Source organism: Phodopus roborovskii, unplaced genomic scaffold, assembly GCF_943737965.1.
Source record: "Phodopus roborovskii unplaced genomic scaffold, PHOROB, whole genome shotgun sequence".
NCBI lineage: Eukaryota > Metazoa > Chordata > Mammalia > Rodentia > Cricetidae > Phodopus > Phodopus roborovskii.
The window spans coordinates 12,557,935-12,585,543 of NW_026125281.1; the positions used below are offsets into that span (position 1 = coordinate 12,557,935).

Here is a 27,609-nt window from a genome sequence, read left to right on the forward strand (position 1 = left end):
CCAATCAGGTGCCTTAGGCAGGCAAAGCAACACATCTTTACATACTTAAATACATGCAGCATAAACAAATGTAGAATATCTTGGCCTAGTTAAAGAAATAGTCCACAACAGATAATTCGGTTATCAAACACAGTACTTGGGCCCTGGATCAGTATGTTTGACTAGGACCAGGAAGGGCCCATCTTCTTACATACTCCTGTGAGTGAAAGGAATGAGCCCTGAAATCTGCAGCTGCGACCCAACATCCTTAGGCAACAGCTTGGCTGGCAGTAGATAATGAAATGATGGTTCCTTGGTAGACCAGAAGAAGAAATGAATGGAAACACTTGCTTTTGTTCTGTGGGCATATGGGAAGAAGGGGACCCTGTGACTGACTCTGCTAGAGACACAGAGAAAGGGAGACAGCAAAAGGCCCTGCTTCTTTCTATAGACCGCATTTGGCCCACCATTTAACAGGTAGATGTGTATGATGTCAGACTTTCCAATGTCCCTGCCCTATCGGCATTCTTAATGAAGTTGAGTGGTCTCCAGCACCTCCATTAAGTCTTTGGCCATTAGTAATTTTGTTTATAAGAGGATGGGAGTAAGAAGAATGATACACACATAAGTAAAACATAGCATATAAATACAATGGGAGACACCAAGAAGGAACTGTACTTTAAATGGGGGAGAGGGCAGAGGAAGAGGTGACTTTGAAACTGAGAGCAAACAGGGAGAAATCTGAAAGAAGGCTCACACATTCTGGGTAACAGGCCCATCTGTGTGGACGGGGAAGGCAGTTTCTGTAACAGCTGGATCATGGGAATGGGCAAGGAGGAGATCCAGGCTGGCACAGCAAATGTTATCCTTCAGCTGGAAGAGCCAGGTCGGGGCACACCTTGCACACAGTACTATGCCAACAGCTACAGCCAGGCAGCCTGACACACAGGCACGATCCTGCTCAGCACCCTGAACACACACAGAATTAATCACAGCACTCGGCACTCTAGAGCCCAATGCATACATCCTCGAGGTGAAGCCAAGCTTGCCATGATGATGCCACGGTGCTGAGGCTTGGAGCTTCTGTGAGCGTGAGCACCATCCTGTGACAGGTCTCAGGTGGACCTGTCACAGGAAAATGACTGGCTCAGCGGGAGAGGACAAGGCACAGGCATGAGTCTCTGGGTCCCACCTCCAGTACCAAAAACAAACGACAAAAACCTAGACCTTTGATTTTTTTTTTTTTTTAATTGTGAACCAAATGCTACAAGGCTACATATGGCAGCTGCCTTAATTACATCCCTGCTAGACAGCTATCATTGTAGATACTCCTACCCACACAGAACTACCCTGATGTTTAGGAGTTACCTGAGAGGTTGTGTTTTCTGAATGTCTTTGGATATGTTGAGGTAGTTTACAGGGAATGCACTATGACACTGTTGCTGCTATAAAGTTGTGCCTGTGAAGAATGATAAGAAGGGACATTGGCACTTGCCATCTGTCTCTGCCAGGTAGACAGCTTCATTTCCTAGCTATCTAAAAATAACCCCCTATTTTCTTGTCCTCCCTCTCTCCCTCCCTCTTTTCCTCTTCCTCCCTCCTCTTTCTCTCTCTCTCTTTAGGATGACAGGATCTCACTATACACTTCATACTAGCTACAACCTTATGATATAGCTCAGTCTATCCCTGAACTCACAGCCATCTTCTGTCACAGCCTCCCAGATATTGGGGTTATAGGCATGTGCCAACATGTTTGAACTGTATTTCATTTTTAAATTGCACTGTCTAAAGTCATTTACTAATGCTATGCTGTGGTTTTTCAACAGAGGCAGTGTATTGAACTGCCTTGAGTAGTTTATGCCACATGCTGTGACTAGAAGACTATGATAATACGGCTATGACATTCTTGCTAGGCCTTCCTTGTAAATTTTAATATGCCATGTTACGAGCATGTTTTCCCGCCGACCCCAAATACCACACAGAGACACTGTATTAGATGTAAAGCTGTTGGCCTGTTGCTAGTGTTTCTTATCGGCTGGCTCTATCTTAAATATTAACCCGTTTCTGTCAATCTAAGTATTTCCATGTGGTCTTGTCTTACCAGAGAGAGGTTCCAGAGTTCTGCTCTCCCCGTCCTCCATCTTGAATCTCCTCCCTGCTACTTCCTGACTCCTCCTTGTCTCCTAGTCCCGCCTATCTTGCTTTCCTATTGGCCAACAGTACTTTATTCATTAACCAGTAAGAGAAACGTATTTACAGAATGACATCTCCCATCAATGCCATTTTGCAGACATGGGAGATTTTAAACATTTTATACCTAAGGGAACACAGAGTTCGAGAAAAAGCTTCACCTCCCTCTGTGCACTACATTCTGTATTGTGCTTGGAGCGTATAAAGTGAAAGTACAGTTAGACATTACCTTCCTCACACACAACACGTCCTGTTGTGCTGAGTAAGTACTTTACAGGAGCAAGAACACTAGTCATGTGATCAATTCACTCAAGTCATCTTAATAATGCAGGAACTCAGCTATATCTCCTTTTCCACACAAAAACGCATAGATACTTTTGAATAAGAGATTCAGGTGAAAATTGTTCAACTGTGCCGGACAAGGAAGGAAATAAATAACAACCTTCTGTGCAGGAGGCTGGGGTGAACTTCTAGGCCAGAGGTGAGGGCTGACTCCTCTGGTTGGGCACAATGCCTTGTCCCCTGGTTCCTTCCTCCCTTGCATTGCCTGTATTGCCTCCTGGCTCAAGCTTGATTCCAAGTGGTTGGGTTCACACACACTTGCTCAGTTGTGTGAAGAGACGCCATTTCCTCTCTTTGCAAGGTTCAGGGTGAGCTTTATCATGGGAATCACTGTAATCTTAAAATATAACACACTCAGTGCTTTGGAAATGGGAGGTATCCTGTTGAATACTGTTTATTAGTTTGACACCCTAAATGCCAAAGCATTTTTATACATTCTGAGCATCATACTTCATGTTCCCTATTAAGTTCACTGTGAATTAAGGCTTTTGAAATTGGAATGAGCTTCATTCCCAACTTCAAAAGTAAAAGGCCTGAGAACTTTCAAAAGTGAAATACAGCTGGGGAAGAATGGGGTGGGAAGAGGTGCAGGGTCTCTTCTCCAGAAGCCTTTCTTGTTCCCGCCACACCCTTCCCCCCCTCCCTTTTGTCTTGACTTGTCTTCTTCTCCTAACTTTTGTGGTGGCTTGTTGCCACGAGCACTGTCACCATTAATGCTGATAACCGTAAGCAGCTACGTAGCAATCCAAAGCCAGGCTCTGCTGATGGAGAAGTGGGCCACATAACAAAATGTACCTAGTAACTAGGAAGTGAGCAGTGTGCAGTGTACTGCTGAGTTTGCCTTCTCAACTGCAGATCTAAGTAGATACGTTGATTATTTTAAGCTTAACATTGGAGCCTAGATTACCCTTTGGCCTCATTGGGCTCGGGAATTTTCTCTTCCTTCCCTTCCTTGCTCCTCTTTCTCCCTTGAAGTCAGCCCTTGTCCCTTTAACTTGATAGAAAACACTCAATGTCCAATCATCTCCTTGGGATATAGGTAGAAATCGTGATGGATTTACAGCCTGTGCTCTAAAGTAGTACAGGCACGCCACCCCCAACTTTGCCATCAGGCAGGACATTTTCTATTTCCAAAGTTGGGTTACTAAAAAGACAGATCTGAAAGCTTCTAAATGACTTTACCACCCTTTCAAGAATACACAAGTCACATGCAATTTAAGTATTTATGGTCTGGAGTTAAGACATATTTAAAGCTCATAAAATCTTAGAAGTCAAGATCTTAACTGAGGGGCTTTGTGGGATAAATATCAAATTTATAGGCCTAGAAGACTGCCCACTATCAACTTAATGGGTGACAGAACTGCAAGAGATGTTTTATCAATATTTGTTTACTGTAAAAGAAATGTCTGCCCACTCAATTAGCACAGTGACAGTAAATGGAAGCGACATTGCTAATGGATCTGTTGGAGGTATCCCCGCAGTGAGGGTTTTGTTTAAATCAAATAGTACAGCTGTAATCAATTTTAGTCAGTTTCGAATGCCTGTGTTATAATCAATCAAAAGTGTTTTGGTGATGGTTCAGGGAAGAAAATCATGCTTAACAACAAGGGAGTTACCTCCTCTGCATCAGGACCATTGCCCCATAGCCACACAATGTCAAACCCTACAGGTCTTGGAAACGTACATTTCCAATTAGGAAATCAATAGCAGCAGTATGTAAGTAGATAAGTAGGCCTGGTAGTGAAAGCTTGCTTCCTTTAATCCATTTAGAAGCTCTGTGTGACATGAGAAGCTGCAGTGATTTATTTGATTTGAAATTTTTCTAAAATTGCCTCCCTCACTAAAACCACCTCTCAAATCTAATCAGCAGAACACGTAAGAGCAGAAATCCATAACAGTGGTCAGAATAGAGCTACCTGCACGGTTCCACAGCGTTTGAGTCCTCTAACATGTAACTTGGCTTTTAAATAAGTGTTTTTAATATATTGTATCCCTTCACATAAGTAAGGCACCTAGTAGGCAAATTCATAGTGATGGAAAACACAATGGATCCCAACATTCAGGAGCCAGAGGCAGGTGGATCTCTGTGAATTCAAGGCCAGCTTGATCTGCACAGTAAGTTTCAGGCCAGCCAGGGTTACACAGTGAGACCCTGTCTTAGAAAAAGAAAGTAAAGTGAACTTTGTTATTAGGAGCTAGCAATAGGAAGGTTCTAGTGAGTGATGACAGTAACATTTGCACAAAAGTGGGAATGTAATAAATGTCACTAAACTTCATACTCAAAAATGGACTTAGTGATAAACTTTGCTGCATGTTAAAAAATGAAAATATGGTAGCTAATCTTTTCCCAAAGCAATAACATATAATGTGTATGAAAGAAATCTGGGTCACATATTGTTAAGCCAAAGATGACATTTAGATTTGAAAAGTATACCACTTTTTAGAGTAAGGCCAATTTGGGGTTATTTTTCCTAAACCAAACTACATGCAGCTTTATTAAAGATATTTACACAATCAAGACGCTTCAGGAGGCCCTAGACAAGCAATCATTAACAGTATACAACATTCCAACTCTCCTGCATGGACTACAAAAATCTGAAAGTCGCTGTAAAAACTAACTATAACTTCTGGTTCTCCAAACAGAACAGCTTAGAGTAGGGATTCGCATTCTTCATGGACCATGTTGCTTAACAGCTTTTACAAGTTTTTTTTTTTTACTTCTGGGACCTGAAATCAAAATAGCAGGATTATGAATATGAAGACCCACGATCTTTTTATGGGTTTTGTTAGCATGGATTGTGTCCACATAGCATTGCGTTTCATCATAACATTTCATACATATACATAATGTATTCTGGTCTTAGAAAAGAAATCAATGACATCAGGGCCCAATCCCACACATTCAGCATACTAGAAAGACAAACTTTAAGGGCTCAGATATCAGCAGGTCTTTGGTGTTAAGGGTGAATTAAATCTGTACTGATGATGGAGTGAAAAGAAATTATAAAAAATTTGAGAGCCACAGTGGAAAGGCTACCATAAATGCCCTTCCCTGATAATGAGATTGATGACTAACTTATCCACCATCACAGAGCCCTCATCTAGTAGATGATGGAAACAGAAGCAGACACCCACAGCTAAACACTGAGCCGAACTGGAATCCAGATGCAGAGAGGGAGGACAAGGCCAGGCTACAGAAACCCACAGAGGCAGCTGACCTGAACAAGGAGGAGCTAATGGGGCCCCAGACTGATGGCTAAGAATCCAGCATTGGACCGACTCAGACCCCCTGAACATGGGTCTCAGAAGGCCTGGGCAATCTAAGGGACCTCAGTGGAACCAGGATGCACAAAAGGTGTACAAAAGGACTTTGGGAGCACATTCCCCATGGAGGGATACCCCCTTAATCTAGAGAGAGGAGGGAGGGACTAGTCCCTACTCCAAATGACTTAATAGATTTTGTTGACCCCTCCTGGAAGGTACCACCTTCCCTGTGGAGTGGGGGGAATGGAATGGGCGGGAGGGAGGAATGGAGGGAGGGAGAGAGGGAAGGGGAACTTGGATCAATATATAAAATAAGAAAAAATATTAAAAAAATTTAAATGATGTTTCTCAAAACAACTGCTGAATAAATCTCTTTGAATGGTCAAGAAGAAATAAATAAATAAATAAATAAATAAATAAATAAATAAATTTGAATTCTTCCCATACCATAAAGTATTTGTGGCAAGGTAGCTATATCCACCAATGCCCAAGAATCACTCCTCCTGAGAGACAGGAAGGCTCTTATAACTGGCAGAGAAAATTGTCCTCCCTATCAGCCTGTCCATAGAGATAGTCTGCTGTTGACATTTGTATCTCCCTCCAGTAAAGTCTTCTATATGCTGACCACGTAGGTTTTTCCCCATGGTTCCTCACTGAAGGGTGGAGGCTCATGAGCCCCTCCTCTGTGTTTGATGAAGTAATGGCAACTCCAATCTTGTACAGGTTTTGTGCAGTGAATTCTTGAGTGAAATCCATCTGTACCATCCAGGAAAAACTGCTCAAGGCTGTTGGGGAGGGCGAGTTATTTTGTCCAGTGATGTAGCCACTTGTAAGTAGCCCATATTTCAATAAATATCTCCTGTCTTATACTCATGAAAGCAACAATTAAAATGGAGGGCATTAAAGCTCAGAGTAGAAAGGGGTGTTATGAATATGGCATGAGGTGGGAACTTTGGTGGATCCCATGGTGGGTGAGGGACTAACAGAGGGTGAGGGACAGACCTGCAGACAAAGCTTATGTGGAAAGTTTATTGGAGGGAGGGGAGAGATAGGGAGAGAAAGAAACACATACATACAGAGACAGAGAAAGAGAGAGAGAAGGAGAGAAAGAAACACACACATACAGAGAGAGAGAAGGAGAGAGAGGGAGAAAAAGAAATGCACACACATACAGAGAGGGGAGAGAGAGAGAGAGAGAGACCTGACTCCTCAGAGAAAAGGCAGAGAGGAAAATTAGGTGGAATTTGTCTCTTAAAGAGACCTTTGGAACCTGCATACAGAGATACAGAGCCAGGGGGATGACTCTGCCATGTGTGCCCGGGTGGTCCACTCTGCCAGGTCCCAAATGGGTGGGGCTTGCCTGTATTACAACAAGGAGTAACTTGTAAGGGAAGAGTGTTCAAAATTCAATGTGTGTATGTATGAAATCAAAGGATAACTCAAAAAGAAAAAATTAAGTAAAATTATACATTTTATAAAATTTTATAAAAATTGTATTTGAAACTCTGTTGTCACCAGAAGTTTAGATATCAAAATTCATTGCACTGGCTTGTCCTGCACCATTGTTTTCTCTCCTTTGTTACTCCTTCCAGACAAGACAGCAATAGGCAGGATACAGACCCTAAATGTAAGGAGGGATGTAGTGGGGTTGCTTTCAATTCTTCCAAAGTTTAGGGTTTTATTTTTTAAACTAGGATGTTTTTCTTTTTAATTTTTTCCACACAATTTATTTTGATCATTATATTCCCCCTTCCCAACTCTTCCCAGATCCTCCCCATCCTCTCCCAACTCTTCCAAGATCCTCTCCATCCGCCACCAAATCTTCCCAAATCCTCTCCATCCTCCCCAAACTCTTCCCAAATCCTCTCCATCCTCCCCAAACTCTTCCCAGATCCTCCCCCAAATCTTCCCAGATCATCTCCATCCTCCCCCAACTCTTCCCAGATCCTCTCCATCCTCCCCCAACTCTTCCCAGATCCTCTCCATCCTCCCCCAACTCTTCCCAGATCCTCCCCCAAATCTTCCCAGATCATCTCCATCCTCCCCCAACTCTTCCCAGATCCTCCCCACACTCCCTCAACTCTTCCCAGATCCTCCCCATACTTTCCTAACTCTTCCCAGATCCTCTCCATCCTCCCCCAACCCTTCCCAGATCCTCCCCTAATTCACCCCAGATCCTCCCCCAACTCATCTCAGATCCCCCCATCATGTTTTTTCTTTAAAAAATCAAAATAAACAAACAAAACAAATAAGGAAAACAAAAACAAAAGCAAGAAGCATCATCTACATCATAATTCTTTCTGTTACACATTTGGTAGAATTTTTATAGTGGATATTTTTAAAAGCTTTATTGGTAGCTACTAAAACAAGCTATAAAAATGTTAGTACAGACATAAAATAATTTCCAGAAACATTAAAATCTTATCTTAATTGTTACATGTAGAGCCATTGCATCTATCCACTATAGAAATATATATCTACATGTCCAAGACATATTCTAAAATGTGGTCACATAAGATTCCATAAAACAAATCTTTGTGTTCTCTATTTCCTTTCACAGAGTTCCATGGGGGGACAGGGGATCTGCAGTGCAGGGATCTAAAAAGCAAACATTTTCATTAATTTCAGGAATTTGAGAAGTAATAAATGTATGTATAACTAATTTGTAAGTCAAAGGGAAACAAAATTTAAATGAAAAATATTTGAGGCAAGGAATGTGAAACACAGAGTTCACCCCACTGCATTGCTCTGTATCTGCTCAGTTTTCTCTCCCCTGCATGGGAGCTGAGATGAAGGCAGAGTGTCACCTGATCAAACTCCACTGGGAATTTTTCACCAAGCATGTCCACAAATGAACACAAAATCATGACAAGTATTAATTTCAAGGATACAAACAAATTTTGATCAGCTTATAAATATAGACATTACAAATAGTAAGAACAAACCCTAGTAGGAAGGTTCTTTAAATGAATGATTCGAGTATTCATTTCTAGAAGCTGGAGGCATAACTACAAATTAAACCCAAGGAAAGTAATGGGTACGATGAAGAATAAGGACACAAACGCCCTCTCTGTTAGCCCCCCCAGACCCAATTCTCAGAGTCAGGGTTGCCCACCCCTAGTGCTGCAATAGAACACTAGCTGTAGCTTCCCATCCCACCCTGCCCTCCACCTGCCACCACACCTCCTATGGGTCCTTCAAACCACCTCTCCCTGACCCCTGCACCCTTCTCTCCCTGCCTCAACTCTGGCAGATAGCTGTTCCCCTGCTCAAATGCAAACCAAGCCTGCCAGATAACCAGGTAGGCTGCCTAGGGACCTTCTCCACTCTCTGTTCCCCCTAATCCAATTCTCAGAGTCACCCTTAGCTCTGCAACAGACTGAAGAGACCAGACCCTCATCTAGCCCTCTGCTTTGGCAGCCATGACAGGCTGCAGAAAAGACTGAGCAAGATGTAGGCCTCTGACTCAGCAACATGTGCTGAGATCCCAACCTTGCCCTAATTACTGGGAATAAATGGCTAGATAGCCTCCATGTGGCAAGGAATGAATGAGAGCATAGCAACCACTCTGGGATGACCTCTAGGCCATAGCAACCATTTCTCCAGGTGCAGCTGACCAATCAACACAGGACAGGTTTTCCAAGCCCAGAAGTGCACAGTCCTGAGCCTGTTGTGGCCCAGATAGACACTCCCTTTGCTATATCCCAACATATTCCCAGCCACTCTGCTGTTCCAGCTCCCCCGCCTGGTCCCACTTGAGATAACTCATAAAATTAAAGGCTCTTTGTTTTTGCATCAGATGGGGTCTCTTGGAGATTTGGGGGTTCAGAGTTTTGGCACAACCATCTCCTGGCCTCTTCTTTCCCCAGCCACCAGCGGCAGCAAGCATTCCCTGTGAATAGCAGAGCAGGCCAGTAGAACAACCAACACACTCTCTGAAAATCAAGAGAGGAAACAGAAACCCAGAAATAAAGCATCACCCAACAAAGACAAATCCAGAAATCATCAACTAGACTAACAATCATTCCAAACCCATATGCCCAGACACCAGCATAAAAATACTATCAATAACAGCCAGGGCAATGTGTCTCCACTAAAGTTCAGTTATCCTACTACAGCAGGCCCTGAATATTCAAACACAGCTGAGGCAGAAGGAAAAGACATTAAAATTTCTGTATGAAGAGACATAGGTTCTAAAAGAGGAAATGAATAAATCCCTTGAAGAAGTTCAGGAACTTCACCAACAAACAATTGGAAGCCAAGAAAAAACAAACAGTTGAAAGGAAAGTTCAAGACCTGAAAATGGAAGTAAAAGTAATAAAGGAAAGATAAAATGAGGGAATTTAGAAACTTAAAAATTTACAGGAATTACAGCAGCAAGTATCACCGATAGAATATAAGAGATAAAAAAGAAAATCTCAGACATTGAAGATACAATAGAAGAGATGAATACATCAGTCATATAAAATCTTAAATCTAAAATATTTCTGACAAAAATATCCAGGAAATATGGAGCACTGTGAAAAGATCAAACCTAAGAAAAATAGGAACACTGGAAGGAGAAGAACCCCAGCTCAAAGGCCCAGAAAATATATTCAAAAAATATCAGAAAAGACAATTTTCCTGACTTGAAGAAGGAGATGCCTATAAAGATACAAGAAGAATACAGGACACCCAATTGATAGGAGACAAAAAGAAAGTCCCCATGACAATAATCAAATCACTAAACATATAGAATAAAGAAAGAATATCAGAAATTTCAAAGGAAAAATATCGAACAACATATAAAGGCAGACCTATTATAATTACACCTGACTTCTCAATGGAGAATATAAAACCCAGAAGGTCCTAGCCTCAAATAATATCAAATATCCTAGGCTAAGTCTAACCAAGCAATGCCACCAACAAAATTATAGCTATCTCTGCAGAGCTGATACATCAAATTTTCAGTTGTGTTTCTCCATGGGGCAACAAAGAATGTATTTTTGTAAAATTATCACATATAAAATTAGAGAGCAGATCAAGTAAACGTGAAAATGAAGCAATTATAAACTTTAATTTGTGATATATAAAGAGTTCTTTAAAATGTGGAGTGAGTATTGAACAGGAGAAAGCCCATGAGGCCAACCCTACACAAAGAATTATAGGCCACTAAGGAATGTTGAAAACAGGAGAAATGATCTTCCCCAGATACCAACTAGTTAGCCAACACCAAATACACACAGAGGAATGGAATTACAATGTAAACAGAGGCCATGAACTTGGCATAGATCAAGGAAGGGTTTTGAAGGAGAAAAGGTAGGTAGAAATGATGTTAATATATTAATCTCAAAAAAATGGAAAATTGAAACAAAAATTAGAATTTTTTTCTACTATTAAAATGTCAAATATAAAGTTGTGAGGATCATGTAGATGAATGTGTATTCTTCTGGCAGTGCAGGGCTGTGAACTGGTTTGCTTCTTCTACTAGAACACATGTAGCTTTAAGCCAGTCTTCCTTCTCAGCACGTGGGAGTTTACCACATGGAAATTGTGCTATCTATGGACCATGCATACAAAAATGGGCATCAGCATGAAAAATTAGAAACCACCTAAATGGTCTCAATAGCACACTGAATAAACAAAACCCGTTATCTATGGTTGGTGGGATATTCTTAAAGTATGTTCATGAAGAACATGCAATAGCATGAAAAACTGCCCACAATATGACATAATTGTGGGCAGTATTATACCAACTGATAGACTGAATTGTCTGAAAGAAGAATTGAGAGCTTGTGTGTATTGACCTTTCTACCTGTCGCTTGCATTGACAAGAGTTAAAAAAAAAAAAAAAAGCATGAGACACATTTGCAAAGTGAAACAATGTACCAAGACCAAGGGCTACCCTTGGCTCATGTCTGGTCCTGAGCACCAACAGCAACCAGCTTGCTAAGCTCCAGGAAGCTCCTTTCTGAAGGAACCCTGGTCACTGTCCCAGGGGCAGAGCTAAGTAGGGTCATAAGAGAATGAACAAAAGATGTGCAGAGGGACACACAGAAAAGCTTGGACCCAGGGACTCTGATGGAGAAACTATGGCACCCCCAAGCCTCAGCACTCTTGCTATGTACAGTTGACCAGAAAGGCAAGCATACTGCATATGGCTGAACTAAGAAGCGAGGTTTATTGGTACACAGCCGAACAGGGAGGCACGTTTAACTAATCTCTGTAGGAGCAGTCCTGCGGGGGAACAGTCTTCAGGCTGTAAATGCCTGGCAAGGGACCAGTGGGGGACAGCTATGGTGGACATTTTCTGCACATACTCTCAACATCCACACATGGACCAGAGAAAGGCTTTGCCAATCCCTTGTACCTCTCTTCTGGGGGGGAATAGGACCTGGCCATTTCCCCAAGGGTCTGAAGCTTTTTATCCTTGACACGTTCACTCAGGGCATGATAACTCGGGACTTTCTCTCCTTCCTACAATACCCTTTTGTGACAGAAGAGACAGACGGGAGGCATGAAAGAAAGGAAAGGGAGAGAACAGGAAACGGAGGTCAAAGGCGAGAAAGGGTGGAGAGAGGGAAAGAGCAAAAGGGAGGAGAGGAAACCTGTGAAGACGTTTTTGGACTTTTTTGTAAATGTGTTCCCTTTTGGAAATATTTGTAGCATAATCTCAAACGGTCTCTTCACTATTTCATTTTTTTTTTTTTTTTTTTTTTTTTTTTACAGATGTCCAGGTAACCCATGCCTGTGAGGAATAAACATGGAGGAGCACGAAGAACTCACACCTTCAAACCAAGTCAGACTCTGACCAAAGCAGTGTTTAGCTAGCTCGGCCTGTTCATGTAACTCGGGTAGACTCCAGGTGTCGCAGAATTCTATGGTGACTGCTCCTCCTCGGAGAGAGACTGTGGTGAGCAGAAACGGCAGACAGTCTACCACAGTGTGAGTTTAGGCAACTCTAGAAAGGGGTGGATGCCCTCATTTGCCTCTGTCTCTCAATCCTGAAGCTTCTTAAATAGGACAAGAGGTTTCCGTTGACCTCTGGGCCCCCCGGGATCCCATCAAAGCAGCGCCACTATAGCAGACACTGCGCCAGCATCTGCACTGGGGTTCTAACCCTTTGTCATAGCAGAGGTGAACTTGCCTGATTTCTCTACATTTCAGTACCCTCAGACTCCAGTTGATAATTTAACAGTTAAGAAATGACTTGAAGCCTCTACCAGCTTTGATGGGGGTAGCTCTGAGATTCTAAGAATGCATGCAGTATCTGTCTTCTCCACAGACCATCACCTCCCTTTCTATTTCCTCCTCCTTGATACTTACTCTATTACAGTGGCCAGTGGCCAGCTGGGTGGCTAGAACTGGGTAACTAGAGTGATCTCTGCTCAAATACCAGTCATGTTGTGCCTTGAATTCAGCCTGCTAGATTTCTCAAAGGTTTGAGACAAAGCCCCAGCTACCAGAAAATATCCTCGTCTGTTTCCCTGATTGCTTTCCTGTGGGTCTGCTTCCAAGTGGGCGCGTGAAGAATGATGGATTGGGGGTAAAAGTAAAGTGTCCCTGGGTTGTCTGGACAGATGGTTCATACTGCCAAGTTAATATAGCACTCTGTTCCCTCCCCCATGAGCGTTGTGGAGGTGTGGATGGGGGGGGGGATGCAGGTGCTGGCTCAGCTAACCTCCCGCTAAGAACAGACCCATCCATCCATTTGCGTTAATTCCCTGCAGTGCCTGGATGTACTTAGGGATATAAGTGCATCACTCTTGGCCTCCATTCTTCATTTCCAAGATGATGTCAGTGAACAAAGTGAACCCTACTGTCATTTACATTGAGAAACCTGTCCTTGTTTCCCTAAATACAGCCCAGCTGGAGGCTGGCCCAAGGGATCTGTTAAGAACAGAGCAGGTGTGGAGGCTGGAGGGAGAGATGGGATTTCATAGAGCCTAGGTGGTGGCCAGGACTTGTCACCAGTGCATTTGGGCGGCTTCACTCCCAGGGCCAGGGTGTTTGTGGGTCAGGTTTCTCAGTCCCAGAGGGATGCCTGAGGAAGCCAAGACTTGTGGAGGGAGGAGCGCATGCTCCCTGCGGGCCACAGTTTGGAAGAAAGCCTTCTCGGAGCCTGCTACCACTGAAAACACACTTGGAGCAGGTAGGTTTCACTGTGGGCCCCGTGGGGTGTGAGTTGCACACATTCATTGCTAATTGCCAGCTGTCACCTCCCTGCGCCCCTGTGTAAATATTGGTAGTCTGTGCCCTCCGTGACTCTCCTTCACCCTCGGTTGGTCTTGAGGAGTGCTCTGTACTCCTCCCCTGCTCTTGGCCGGCTCTATCTCCTCCTCGCCCTGGCAGCACACTGGCTCATTTCAGCATCGCCAAGATGGGTGGAAGGGCTCTATGGCACAGCCAACTCATTACCAGCAGACTTTGCTTTCTCACCAACTATGGAAAGCAGGCCAGGAGCATCACAAAGAATAGCAATAGCTAGTCTCAATTGGGCTAATGGCAAGTGTCAATTGGACCCCAGACTCTAATTTCCTGGGTCTGAGGCCTGCTTGCTTGATGGGACTGGAACCTTCTAGCTGACTGGGAGCCAAATGACTCATTGCCTTTGTCAGCAAGGCTTTCAGCTTAGAGATGGGGACAATGGGGACAATTAACAATTAACGCAGAGGTGAAATCTCAGAAAATCTTGGTCCTTACAGTGTATGTTCCCAGCAACCGGAAGTGGCTTATACATGCAATTTTAACTGTTAGACAAGAGACTGGGGGGAGGTATTCATATACTGACCTTCAATTTTAATCACTGGAAACCTGTGATTTTCACTGTCCTTATAAGTGAAGACTACTTTTCTTTGAAGATGGCATAGGAAAGTGTGTACAACCAGGGAACGTTCCCTTCCCCCTCCAATCTGTACTTTCCAGAAAGCACAATCCTCGCAATATATCATTGTTCTATGGAAACACATTCAAATCCTGAGGAATTAAAATGGTGCCATAGACTGAATTTGCATAATTAAAAAACACTGTATAAAATGTGTTCCACTAAGTTCCATTTCCTCGGTTATTTGTAGTTGTTGATAAGCACGCCCTGCTAGATAATTTTGCATGTGTAATATGAAATTCTCTTTTTGAGACCATTTCTCACTGAGGTGTTTCAGAGCCATGCAGCTGTAGGCTGACCAATGAAGTTCTCTGAGCTTGGGGCTAAGCACTGCCATCATCTCAGCTTTGGGGACACCAATGGATTCCCCAGTGCCAGATCAGCTCTGTGTGCAGCTCAAGTCCCTGGCTGGGGATTCTGGGATATTCCACAGCCTCTGCAGTAACTGCTTACAGGACAGCCAAGTTACTGAGAATCCTGTAGTGATACCCACCTCCATGCCTGCAGCACTGACCATACCCTTTTGGATCACACTATAGAATACACACACACACACACACACACACACACACACACACACACACACACACGCCAATGGCCCTCGTGTGCTAGACTCTCGAGTTTTCTACTGAGAGGCCTCTAACTGCTCCTCCATGGTGCAGTGAGTCTCCTTTGGAGCATACTGATCTTAGTGTGGTTAGGATGACAGCGACCCTTCTGCAGCGTCCTGGGACTGAAAGCCCCATGAAGACACCCACCTGCTCCTTGAAACCCAGGATAGAAGATAACCATAACATCCTTTGGCTCACTCGTTTTTAAAGAGCCCACTATAAGAAGAACCCAAAGCACCCATAATATGGTTGGTGATCTCTGAACATGTCCCACTTACCCTCTGAGACCCATGTCCTCTGGTCTGGTAAGAGCCAATCAACAAAGGTTAACAGCAACTGTCAACATGAGAGGCTGCTGGCTGCCCCCCAGCCCTGCTGCTGCCACTTTGCTATGGAGGTAGGTCATGGGCCTCGACTGTCACCTGAGAGATGGGGGCATTCTAACTCTGTGATCTCATACAAGTGTTATTAGCACATGGGCTAGAGCATCAAAAGTCACAGGCTGTCCATTTTGATTAGCTTCCCCTGGATTACTATGGTAACTGACTATATGCTTCAAGTCATCTTCACTTGGAAATGGGAACCTGTGTCTCCACGCCTAGCACAAACTTTTGCACATGAAAGTACTCACATTCAAAAAATAAATAAAAAACAAGCAACCCCTGAATGGTGGCGAATGCTGCAGAATGTTCTGGATAGGAGCCAGTGTACCCCGGCAGGAACAGGGGCAGTAGATACACTGATGGGGAAGGCTTACGTCTAAACTGACAGGCCTCTCCCCATTGCATGTTGGGTGGCATGGAAGCTGCCCTCCATCCTGCTGCTACAGCCAAATGAGAGCAAGGCTCAAATGCATTTTGGGCCCTAGCCTGCCTCAACTCAGAAAACAGGCATGCACAAGCACCACCTATACAGATGGGCCTGGCAGGGACAGTTCACCTTTTCCTCTGGAGTAATTATGCAAAATGACTTATGCACAGGCACAAGACTCCTCTGCCAAGCTGACCCACTCCAGCAGAAACAGTGGAATGAAGGACAGCAACTGCAAATCCAGCCAGGTGCTGTCCTCAAAGCAATTTGCACACAGAGTTCAACAAGCCAAGGATAGAGGCCACAGGCCCTTATTCTCCACACTCTAACCCAAGCAGACTGCTGCTCTTGGCCCGGTGAGAATCAGGGCTGAGGCTCTAGGGCAACTGTGACTGGATGCTGAGAAGACCTTCCTGTTGCCTCAGGTGGGAGGCTGGGCCCAAAAGGGAAGACAAGGGGTATGGTTTCCCTCCCCTCCATTTTCAAGGTGGTTACCCTGTCCATGACTTACTAGGAAGTGACTGCCCAACTCAGCTTCCCATTTCAAAGCCGCTTCCTTCTGAAGTAATGTGGGGAGAGAAAAAAAGCAAACTACCTATCCCCAAGGCAAGGAATCCCAGCTCTAATCACTACCTTCCTCTCCGTGGAGAGGAGGTGGTCACAGAGAGCATGGACCATGTGCAAATGGAGTACTTAGTTAGTCTAGATAATAAAAATCTAGAGTCCGATATAGTGGCAAATGTTGAGAGATCAAAGAGAAAAAGGAGCAAGCCACCACCACACCTTACCTCCTTAGCTTCTCGGCAGATAAGAGAGCAAGTTCCTGTTTCTCCCTGTTTATATCCTGTTTCCGCCCAGCTGTCTCACTTCCTGTCTCTCTGTACAGACCTCCAGACCTCTATGGTTAGCTAGTGGCAAGCTCCATTCTCTAACCTTCAGACAGGCTTTATTTGTACAAGCAAGATATCACCACCTATCCCCCTTTTTGATCTAAAATTAAAAAGGTTGTAACTAATATAATAAAAACTATATACAATAAATATAATAACTATATACAATATATACAGGCAATAAGTACATTGACAATATCTAGGCCATTAGAATTTGACAAGTTCAGAGAAAACACTCCATTATCTATTCTTTCTTGGTGAGTTCAAAGTCTTATCCCTAATTTACTTTCTATTCTAATTTGCATTATCAAATTATCTTTTAATGTCTTTCAAATGTATTACACTTAACACATCTTTAATGAGTTCCTTTACTGAATCTGATAAACTATACTATCTAGTCTACAAGTCCCTCAGAGACCTAAGAAGGAAATAATATTAACTGAGTAAACAGGAAGTGCAAGCAAGCAACGTTAAAGAAAAAGATGTGAGAAATGACAGAAACAGTCATTGGCAACCTAGACAGTCACCCAAGATTGCTCTGCCACATTGGGGCATCCATCTTTGGCCTATAGACCTAGCATGTCTGACAGACTTTTCAGGGAACCAGGATAATCTGAAGGACTGGACCACCTTGTCTTGGCAAGGATTGCAGTCCCTCTTCTTCATGTCCTATTTGTCCAATTTGGACAGCAAACTATCAGCAGTTGAGGCAAGAGCACTTTCTTGCCCAGTGGCTTACCTTTGCCACTTAAACTCCATCATCTTCTCTGTTACTAAAACATGTTAAATGCCATATTCTATAGATCTCTGAAGTGTTTGAAGATGACCTGTCTTTCTAAAATACCTATTTGACTTTGTAAACATACATAATGTGACTATAAGCTCAATTGTAATAGTTGAATAATTACTAAACTACATTTTCTTATTAGCCTATATAGATGATAATAATAATTTTCAAGGACTAGAAACATTATGTTTTAGCAAAATTAATCTCAAATTTGTATCAATATATAACATTTGTATACAATATACAGAAGTCCAACCCAATGTAAAATATTTAAAACTAGTAGTTGCTTTTTAAAAGTAGATTCAATAATCTACCTTTTTATCTTACCATATCTGAATTCCTCTTTTTTGTTTGTTTCAAAACAAAAACCCTGAATATAATCCCCTTTGTTCAACTTTCTCCCTGATCCTAAGCAACAACACTTTGTAGCCAATCCCCCTAAACAATAACAAATATCCATAACCTAATGAGTGACCAAAAACCAACCACCCCACATCTTGGGAATATGGGCATCATGTTTTTAATGTTACTTCCGGCTGTCTAAGGGCAATCATTGAGGACTCCTGGCTTCTAGAACTGTCAGAAAATCATTTCTATTATGTGCAGCTACTCTATAGTACTTTAGCTACAGCATCTCCAACCAACTAGGACACAGACTAAGCCAAAGACCTAATCATGCACATCTCAACTACAACACTCAATCAGCTAGATAGGCAAAGGATAAAGTACAGGAAAAAAATTATGGAGATGACAGAGTGTACTATGCTCATTTAAGTAATGCAGTATTGCCTTATAAGTAGAGTCAATGTACTTTAGGCTTAGATAATTCTGTGTGCCAGAGACCTTTCTTAGTGCTTGTCTTTTTCTTAAATGATCCTTGAAATGACATTATAAAGTGCTCTATTGTTAGTGTTTTATAAATTAGATTATTGACATTTAGAGAAGTTAGTCACAGACCCAAGACCACATAGCCAAGTATTGCAGGGCAGGGATTTAAATAGAAAAGGCAGAAATGGGCAACGGAATAGGATGTGAGAGTCAACAAATTACCCTGGAGTTCTCATCTATCATTGCTCTCCCAGCTTAGTTTTATTTGTTTGTTTTTCTTCTCTTGACCATACAAGCTTGAGTCCTCGGAGATCCTTATCAACAGAGAGATTCTCAGGTCCTGTAGAAAGTGTTGTGTGGGTTTACTCTTCTGACCGTGTGATAAAACACTGAACAAAAGCGACTTCAAAGGTGAAAGGTTTTAAATGTTTTCACTTCCAGGTCATACGTCATCACAGAGAAGTCGAGGTAGGAATCCAGTGAGAGTCTGAAGGTGGGCCTGCTTGTTCTGTACAGCCAGAGTAGAGCAAGAGCCATAGCAGGGTCTCTGGCTCATACCCAGCTGGCCACCTTCAGTGGTACCATGTCAGACATCAACCAAGACAATCTCAGCACAATCTGAAACGGAAAATTCTTGAGGTGAGGTTCTCTCTTCCCAGAAGACCCTGGGTTATGTCAAGTGGACAATAGGAACTAACCAGGCCATAGGCGCCCCTTTGGACAGTGCAGTGTCTTCCCATCTGACCTGAGCAGATAGGAGGACCTATGTCAAGGCTGTGAGACGTGCAGCCCAGGCAGAAGTTCCTTAACCCTTCCTGGGCCCAGGGGTTTGCTCCAGAGACTGGACTGAAATGAACTCTCTCTCTCTCTCTCTCTCTCTCTGTGTGTGTGTGTGTGTGTGTGTGTGTGTGTGTGTGTGTGTGTGTGTGTCTGTCTGTCTCTGTCTCTCTCTATTTTGGTGTAGGGACTGTTGGGGATTCTGACTCAGGGATTTTGCATCTGTTGTTGTGCCTTGGACAAGGTACTTTTGTTTCTGGAATTCTGATTCTCTGTGTAAAAGTGAGAAAATGGGGGACTAGATAGAGTTGTGTTGAGCAAATGAGGACACGAGGGAAGTATCTTTGTGTGACGCAAGTACTCAATAAACGCCAGTGTTGCCATTTCAAATAGAAATCTCACAAAAAGAGAGGCACTGCTTTATCCCTGGATTTATTTCTCCTGACAGTGTTTGGCATAGAGCAGGCATTCAACATTTCGAATGAATTAATGAGTGAATGGATGAGACAAATCACTTAGCTACTAGCTTTTACCTGTTCATTGAAATTCAGGGAACCTAGACCTGAACAGACATTTCTCAAAAGAAGGCACGCACATAGCCAGGTATATGGAAAAATGATGAACATTGCTAATCACCAGGGAAACACAAATTAAAATGACAATGAGCCATCACTTCATAACTATTAGGATAACTACTATCAAAAACGGCAATTAAGAGATATAAAGGTGAGGATCTCGGGATTTCACCGTGAGGTAGAGCATGTGCCGAACCTGTGTGAGAGCCTGGGTTCATTCTCCACTGCAAAACAAATAAATGAAATTGTCAGTGAGGGTGGGGGAAAGGATAGCCATTATGCAAAGCATAGAACATTTCTCTAAAAATGAAAATATACAGTTCCCCCATGATCATATATCTGAAACTCCCAAATGACTCAGCAGTCCTGCCCTGGGGTATGGTGAGGCATCTGACTCCCGTGATTACTCACAATCACCAAGACATAGAACCAAATCAGGTTTCCATTGGCTGCCGGGGAGATACAGGCAGTGTGGTCTACTCTACAATGGAATAGCATTCATCCCTTCAGATAGGAAATCATCAGTTTTGACAACATAGATAGAGAAGCCCCCAAACAAAGGGGTCCAGGCACTGGTATAGGAGGTCTTATCTATATCCACAGTGCTTAAAAAAAATAACTGGGCTCATAGGAACAGAATGACATGGAGAGTAGGAAGACTGGAGAGATGTCAGCCGAAAGACACAAAAGTTCCATCAGGTGCCAGAAATAAATGTATAATGCTTTGTACCGCATGGGAACTACAGTTACATCATGGTCTTACACACTGTTTATGGAGCGATTTGAAATGGTCTCAACAACAAAACCATATGTGAGGTAACAGATATACTGAAAAGCTCAGTTTAATCATTCCAGGGTACATACATGAAAACAGGATGCCACATGTAGTGATTATATATATATATATATATATATATATATATATACACACACACACACACACACACACACACACACACACACACACACACTACACGCTATCATGCTATTCATACAATTATACAATTTTGCTTGTCAGTGACAAGATCAAAATTAAATAAAATAAAAGTTAAAGTCATTAAAGTAGGTACTAAACAAATTAAATAGATAGGAAAAGCCCTTCAGGGCTTCTGAAAGGGGCTTTTTGGAAGCTTATCGTGGATGTCACTGGCATCCTGTGCAAGGGTAAGGGTTTTAGCTTCAGCACACCCTCTGGTTTGTATTGCATCCTGAAGATACCTCCTCTTTACTATGAGTGTCTTTCTCTTGGCCCTTCCCATTGCATTGTTCAATGCTGGCCATGGCCTTAGCTCCTGCCAGGTCTCAGTTTTCTAATGAAACCCTGTACTTGGGAAAGCCCCTCTTCACCGCGCTGGAACCAAGATACCTATCTTTGAGCTAAGAAGGTGTAGCATGTGGGTACCGCAGGCTGTAATCCAGAACACCTCCAAGGGTCACCCCTCCAAAACTGTTATCCGCCACCAGCAAGCTCTGCCTCCCCTCACTGGCTCTCTTTGGTTATGACTAGAAGGGTGAAAGGATACATGAGAGAAAATGGCATATTTATGAAAATGCAAATAATGCTTTTTGCATAAATCATAGCAGGAAATTATTTTTGTCCCTTCAATTTCTCATTTCCTAAGTCGGCTCGCTTAAACAGAAGACAATGGGACAAGAACCTTATAAGGAGGCAAGTGGCAGCCAGCTCCTGGGAAACTGTGTCCTGATGCTCACAGATGATAAGGACGCGTTGACACCGCAAAGACACTCAAGCATCACCTGCCCGCTGACACGTTCCTTTCCTGCGCAGTGTCCCTCCCAACTATCATCAGGCACTACCGCCATCTAGAAACAGCCCTTGAGGGGCAAATATTGAGGTTCCCCGGAAAAGCCCAGGTTAACCCTGGAGGCGCAGGAGGAAAAGCACACTCGTGGGACACGACAGGTGTCCCTGCCTCTGGAACCCTGGATTCAGCTCCGCGGGAAGCAGCTCTCATTCATCGCGCCCACTTTGAAAGGAAATTTCCACTGCCTCACCTGTGGCACCTGTAGATTTCAATTTTCATTCATTTACTTGTTTTTAAAATATGGGATGCTTCGCGGCTTTCCCATCACCCTTGTGCAGGGGCCATGGTGATCTCTCCTGTGTTTTTTCTATTTTAATATGTGCACTGCTGAAGAGTTTTTTGTTTTGTTTTTTTTTGTTTGTTTGTTTGTTTTTTTAAGTCGGCATGAAGGAGACCCTGAGCTTATTTTTCACTACTTGTGTTACTGACCCAAAGTGTCAAGAGGTTCAAAGTCAGCTGTGTGCAAAATTGAAACATGGTTGTGTGAGAAATACCTTCTAGCTTTAGTGGCAAGTTTCAAGTTGGGACACTGTTTTTTCATACTCTTTTGGTAAAAGACAAAGCCTCACTAAGTTGTTCAAGCTGGTCTCAACCCCTGGAATCAAACAATCACACCGCTTCACCCTCTCCAGTAGCACAGGTATGCGTCACGGAACCTGATGGGTGGTTTTAATTTTTTCCTAATCATATGTCTTATTTTAAAACTAAGAATGTATTTGCTGTCCAGAAGTACATTTTCTAATAATACCTTTGCACAATAAATCGAGGGCAGATTTTCTTTTTTGCAAGTAACTTACTATTCACTAATTGATTCCTCTATCTTGAAAAGACTTGGTGAGGTTTTAAAAAGTAATTACATGGATATGACCAAGGTCTGGTTTTTCATTTCTGATGCATATTAATGTTACCCGGATGAACATCTCTGCTGCAGCTGAATGCTCAGAAGCCGAAATGAAGCTAGTGATTGTTTATATTCACCACGGTTGAAGCTAGTGGCTATCACCCTTGTATCTCTAACTGAAACTCAGACAGGGGTTTTTATTTTCTTCTTGAAAGCCTACATGAAATGCCTTCAAAAGTAGGCTAAGAAAGAATTTATGGGGATAATATAGGACTTGATGGTTCCACTTACCTCCTTGGCAGAACTGTAAAAGGCTAAAGATATCTATAATCTGAAGAGAAACCAACGTATCAGACCCACAGCATAATTAGAAGTAGTGGACATTGCTTTTTCCACATGCAACATTGAGCGATTTCTACTCAGGAGGACACTCTGTCACAGAAGCAAATGGAAACTGGGAATTCAACAGCAGCGTGTGAGGTGCCTGTAGGCTCCGTGGAAGCCCCGGCTCCCTTAAAGTCTAACTAATCATTTTGTCCTACAATATGGACAATGACCAGCTGAGTGGCTCAGATCAAAGCCTAGAATACATGAAAGTTGTCAGAATGCATTTCTCTTCTACTACAAAAATGCTAAGATTTCTTTGCTTTCGGTTCACGTCTCCTGGTCTTATTCAATTCCTATAAAACTGGAAAGATGACTGACAGGAATTTAGAACAATCCTTTGGAATAAAAACCAGCTCACCAAGATTTTAGAATTCTGAGGAAACTCTCATTTCCCAATCTGAACCCATTCAGAACCTTGGATGACTGCCAAGGACTTCACTGGCAAGAATGGAGGTGGGCACGGTAAGCTCACTTGCAGAACTTAGGAGACTGAGGCAGAAGTTTGTGACCAGCTTGGACTACAAAGAGACCCTGTCTCAGGCAGAGACAGAGAATAAGAGTGGTACTTTTAAAAATCCCATTTCCTAGGATGTGTTAAGTATAAATAGAGGCAAATTACAGTCAGTAATAGCCATTAGGAGGGGCTAGGGTGATAGCTCAATGGTGAAGTGTGGTTACTCCCCTTGTGTAACCCAAATTCACCTCTCTATGCTCACTTTAGGCAATTCATAACCACCTGTTATTACAGCTCCAGGGAAACTCAGTGCTGGCTTCCTTGGGCAACGCTCACACAAGCATATGAATACATACACACATAGACATGCACATACATACACACATAAATACATACAATGTGCACACACAGGCATACACATAAACACACACACATACATACATACTTGTAGTGAGGTAGTCCTTCTGTAGCACTGACCACGCCCATTGGGGGGTGGAGCGAAAATTGCATAAGATATGAGTCCCCAGATTTTGTTTCTTCTGCCTTACACCAATTGGCTTCTTGATTTAAGGCAGAAACCATGAATTTAATCTTAACAACATGCTTGAATTTAGAGAAGGAAAGCCAAATCCAACTCCAAAGCCAGCATTGGTTTACAAAATTTGGGACTTCAGGAATACTAGATAATAGAGAGAAATAGATTTCTATATAGAAATAGTTTACTACAATTAAATTTTTTTTTTTTTTTTTTTTTTACCATATATCAGATTCTGCTTCCTTAAGTGATTGTTTCTGAAAAGCTGTCTTCTCTTCTGTAGGCACCTACATGTTCAGTGTCTTTTGGCTGTTTGATGATAGGTTTTCTCTGTTTTCCTGTAAAAACAAGAACAGAACACTTCCCCTACCTTTGAGAGGCCTCCGCACACCTCATAGGACCTAGTTTGTTGGATGACTTGTCATTTCTCTTCATTAAGATGCTTCTCTTGTTCAACTCGGATCTTGATTAACTTAGATGGTATCCATACTTTTTCTTCTCCTGTAGATACAAATGCAAAACCCCTACCCCAACGTAACACATATCCTGCTTTCCATTCTGAGGTCAGTACATCCTTGAAATACACTGGCTGATTTAGTTCAGAAGTTTTTTCTATTGTCCAGTGTCTTTCTGCAGCTGTTTTTCCTTTTTCATCAGCATTAAGAAAGTTTAATGTTAATAAAGCATTATGTAATCTGTGTTTGGGTGTTTTGGTTCCTCCTGCCTGTTTATGGAGCATTTCTTTTAAAGTACGATTGGATCTCTCAACCACTGCTTGTCCTGTAGGATTGTGTGGTATACCAGTTATGTGCTTTATCTTGTAATACTCAAAAAACTGTTTCAATTTGCTGGAGACATATGCTGGAGCATTGTCAGTTTTTATTTGTGCAGGTATGCCCATAATGGCCATTACCTCTAAAAGGTGCGTTATAACAGAATCAGCCTTTTCAGAGCTCAGAGCAGTAGCCCACTGAAACCCTGAAAATGTATCTATAGTGTGATGTACATATTTTAATTTTCCAAATTCTGCAAAATGAAACACATCCATTTGCCATATTTCATTCCTATTTATACCTTTAGGGTTACTGCCTGGTGGTAAAGGAGTTTGGTTATAGAATGAGCAAGTAGGACATTTCCTTACTATTTCCTTGGCTTGTTCCCAAGTGATAGAAAAATCCTTTTTTAAACCTTTGCTGTTCACGTGGTGTTTCTTATGAAACTCTGAGGCTTCTAGCACACTTCCTATCAATAAACGATCAATTTCATCATTGCCTTGTGCTAGAGGACCTGGCAGACCCGTATGGGATCTGATGTGTGTTATATATATAGGATGAGTCCTCTTTCTGATAGTATCTTGTAACTGTATAAACAATGAAGTTAATTCTGTATTGTCAGGAATAAATTCTGCAGTCTCAATGTGTAAAACGACTCTCTCTGCATATTGAGAGTCAGTAACTATATTGAGGGGTTCTTTAAAATCCATAAGTACCATGAGAATGGCATACAATTCTGCCTTTTGTACAGAATTGTAAGGGCTTTGAACCACTTTACTAATATTTCCTGATTTATATCCTGCCTTACCTGATTTATTTGCATCAGTGTAGAATGTATGAACTCCAGAAATAGGTGTTTTTCTTACAATGCGTGGAAGAATCCAAATCGTTTTCTTTATGAATTTGATTCTCTCAGTTTTGGGATAGTTGTTGCTAATTGTTCCCAAAAAGTTACTGCAAGCTCTCTGCCAATATTCGTTATCTTTCCATAAGGAAGAAATTTCCTCATTAGTTAAAGGTACTATAATTTCTGCTGGGTCCCTTCCTATTAGCTGACGAAGTCTTAATTTACCTTTTATAATCAAGTCAGAGATCTTTTCTATATATGTTTTCAGTTTTTTATTCTGTTTATGTGGTAGGAATATCCATTCTAATATGATATCTTCTCTCTGCATCAAAATCCCTGAAGGATATTCTCTAGATGGTAATATAACCAGAATACAGTCTAGGTTTGGATCCACACGGTCCACATGTGCTTCTAGTATCCTCTTTTCTACCCATTCTAATTCCTTCTCAGCTTCAGCTGATAGTATTCGTGGACTATTCAAGTCCTTATCTCCTTTTAGGGCCATTTTCAAGTTTTTCAAATCATGCCCTTCTACTCCAATTATGGTTTGCAGTTGAGAAATCTCTCCTAGTAATTTTTTCAGGTGCAATTTGTAATCCCCAGCGAGGTAAAACTTCCTTTACTTTCTCAAACATTTTTTCTAATATTTCTCCTTTAGAGTCAGCTAACAATATATCATCCATGTAATGATAGATTATGGATTGTGGAAACTGTTTACGAATTATTTCTAACGGCTTTTGTACGAAATATTGGCACAGGGTGGGGCTATTTAGCATTCCCTGTGGCAAAACCTTCCATTGATATCTCTTCACCGGTTGAGAATTGTTATAATTAGGTACCGTGAAGGCAAATTTCTCTTTGAAATCCTAATTTTCTCACATACTTTTAATGCTTATTGTTGTCTTTCCCTAATGCATACCTTAAAACTTGAAAATTTTACTTTAATATTGATGTGTAACTTTTCCACAAGGAATAATAACGATTCCTAACAGCAGTCTTTGAACTTTCCGGAAAGAAGATGGGGCCCCCACATCATCATTTCCACTTGACTCAACCTGATGCATCGGAACTACAAACATCACCCTAAAACCGGTTTGAGACTGTTTTGCTCGAGACAACTCATGACTAGCTAGCTGTAATGGTGCACCTTTTTATTACACCCTGGCCAGTTTCAAATAGAACTACAGTCAAGAATTTTCTGCCACACAGTGACTAACTACATATGTCACAGCCAGTTCTGTTGAGAAATTTGGTTGCTAAAAATTTTCTTCCTACAGGATCCATTGGAGCAATCATCGTCCCATTTCAGCAGGAAGTAATCTTAATATGACTACGCCCCCTTTCCCTACCCTTGGAAATTTGGGATAATAGTCATCGTCTTTGGGTTGGTTTTAGTTATTTGGGATTGGGTGATGCTTACACTCGGGTTTATCTTTTAGACAGGAATAGGGAATGGTGGGTAAAGGTATGGTTTAGATGGGATATAAGTAGATTAGCCTATTTCCTTGAGAATTTGAGTATGAATGAGATAGTATTTTACAGCTTACATTGTTATGTATTCCTATGTGGTAAGCTATGTAAAATTAAGTTTATATTTTGTTATATTGTGTTAAATGTTTCCACTTATAATATTTATGCACATTATTTTTACCATATTCTATGTATGTATACTTTTCTTGTGTTCAAGACATTTTGTATATTGATACAATTTGGGATATTTATCTTGCTGCCCTTTATAGTTCTACCTCTTGTCTTGACACTTATACTCTACCTCTATTTTAGGGATTTACATGTAGGTATATGTAAATAGTTATATTGTTTAAGTATTTGTTCCTGCTTTACTCAGGAAAGTTTTAATCAGTCTTTTTAGCTAAGTTCCCGAGTATTATAGATTATCTTCACTCACATTTCCTGTACCTATGAGATTAGTCAGATATAGATGCTTAATCTTCAATCCTTCATAGACATGCAGAACATGGCATTTAAATGTTTTAATATTAGTACTCCATTGACATGAGACACTGTTGCTC

At 41.9% G+C, this 27,609-nt stretch overlaps 1 non-coding gene across 1 annotated transcript; it reads right to left on the bottom strand.

Annotated features, from left to right (window-relative positions):
* Positions 1-21,976: 21,976 nt before the first annotated feature.
* Positions 21,977-22,078, bottom strand: LOC127233649 (U6 spliceosomal RNA). Its single transcript, XR_007835500.1, has one exon. It is a non-coding gene; the product is annotated as a U6 spliceosomal RNA (small nuclear RNA).
* Between the last annotated feature and the right edge of the window lie 5,531 nt (positions 22,079-27,609).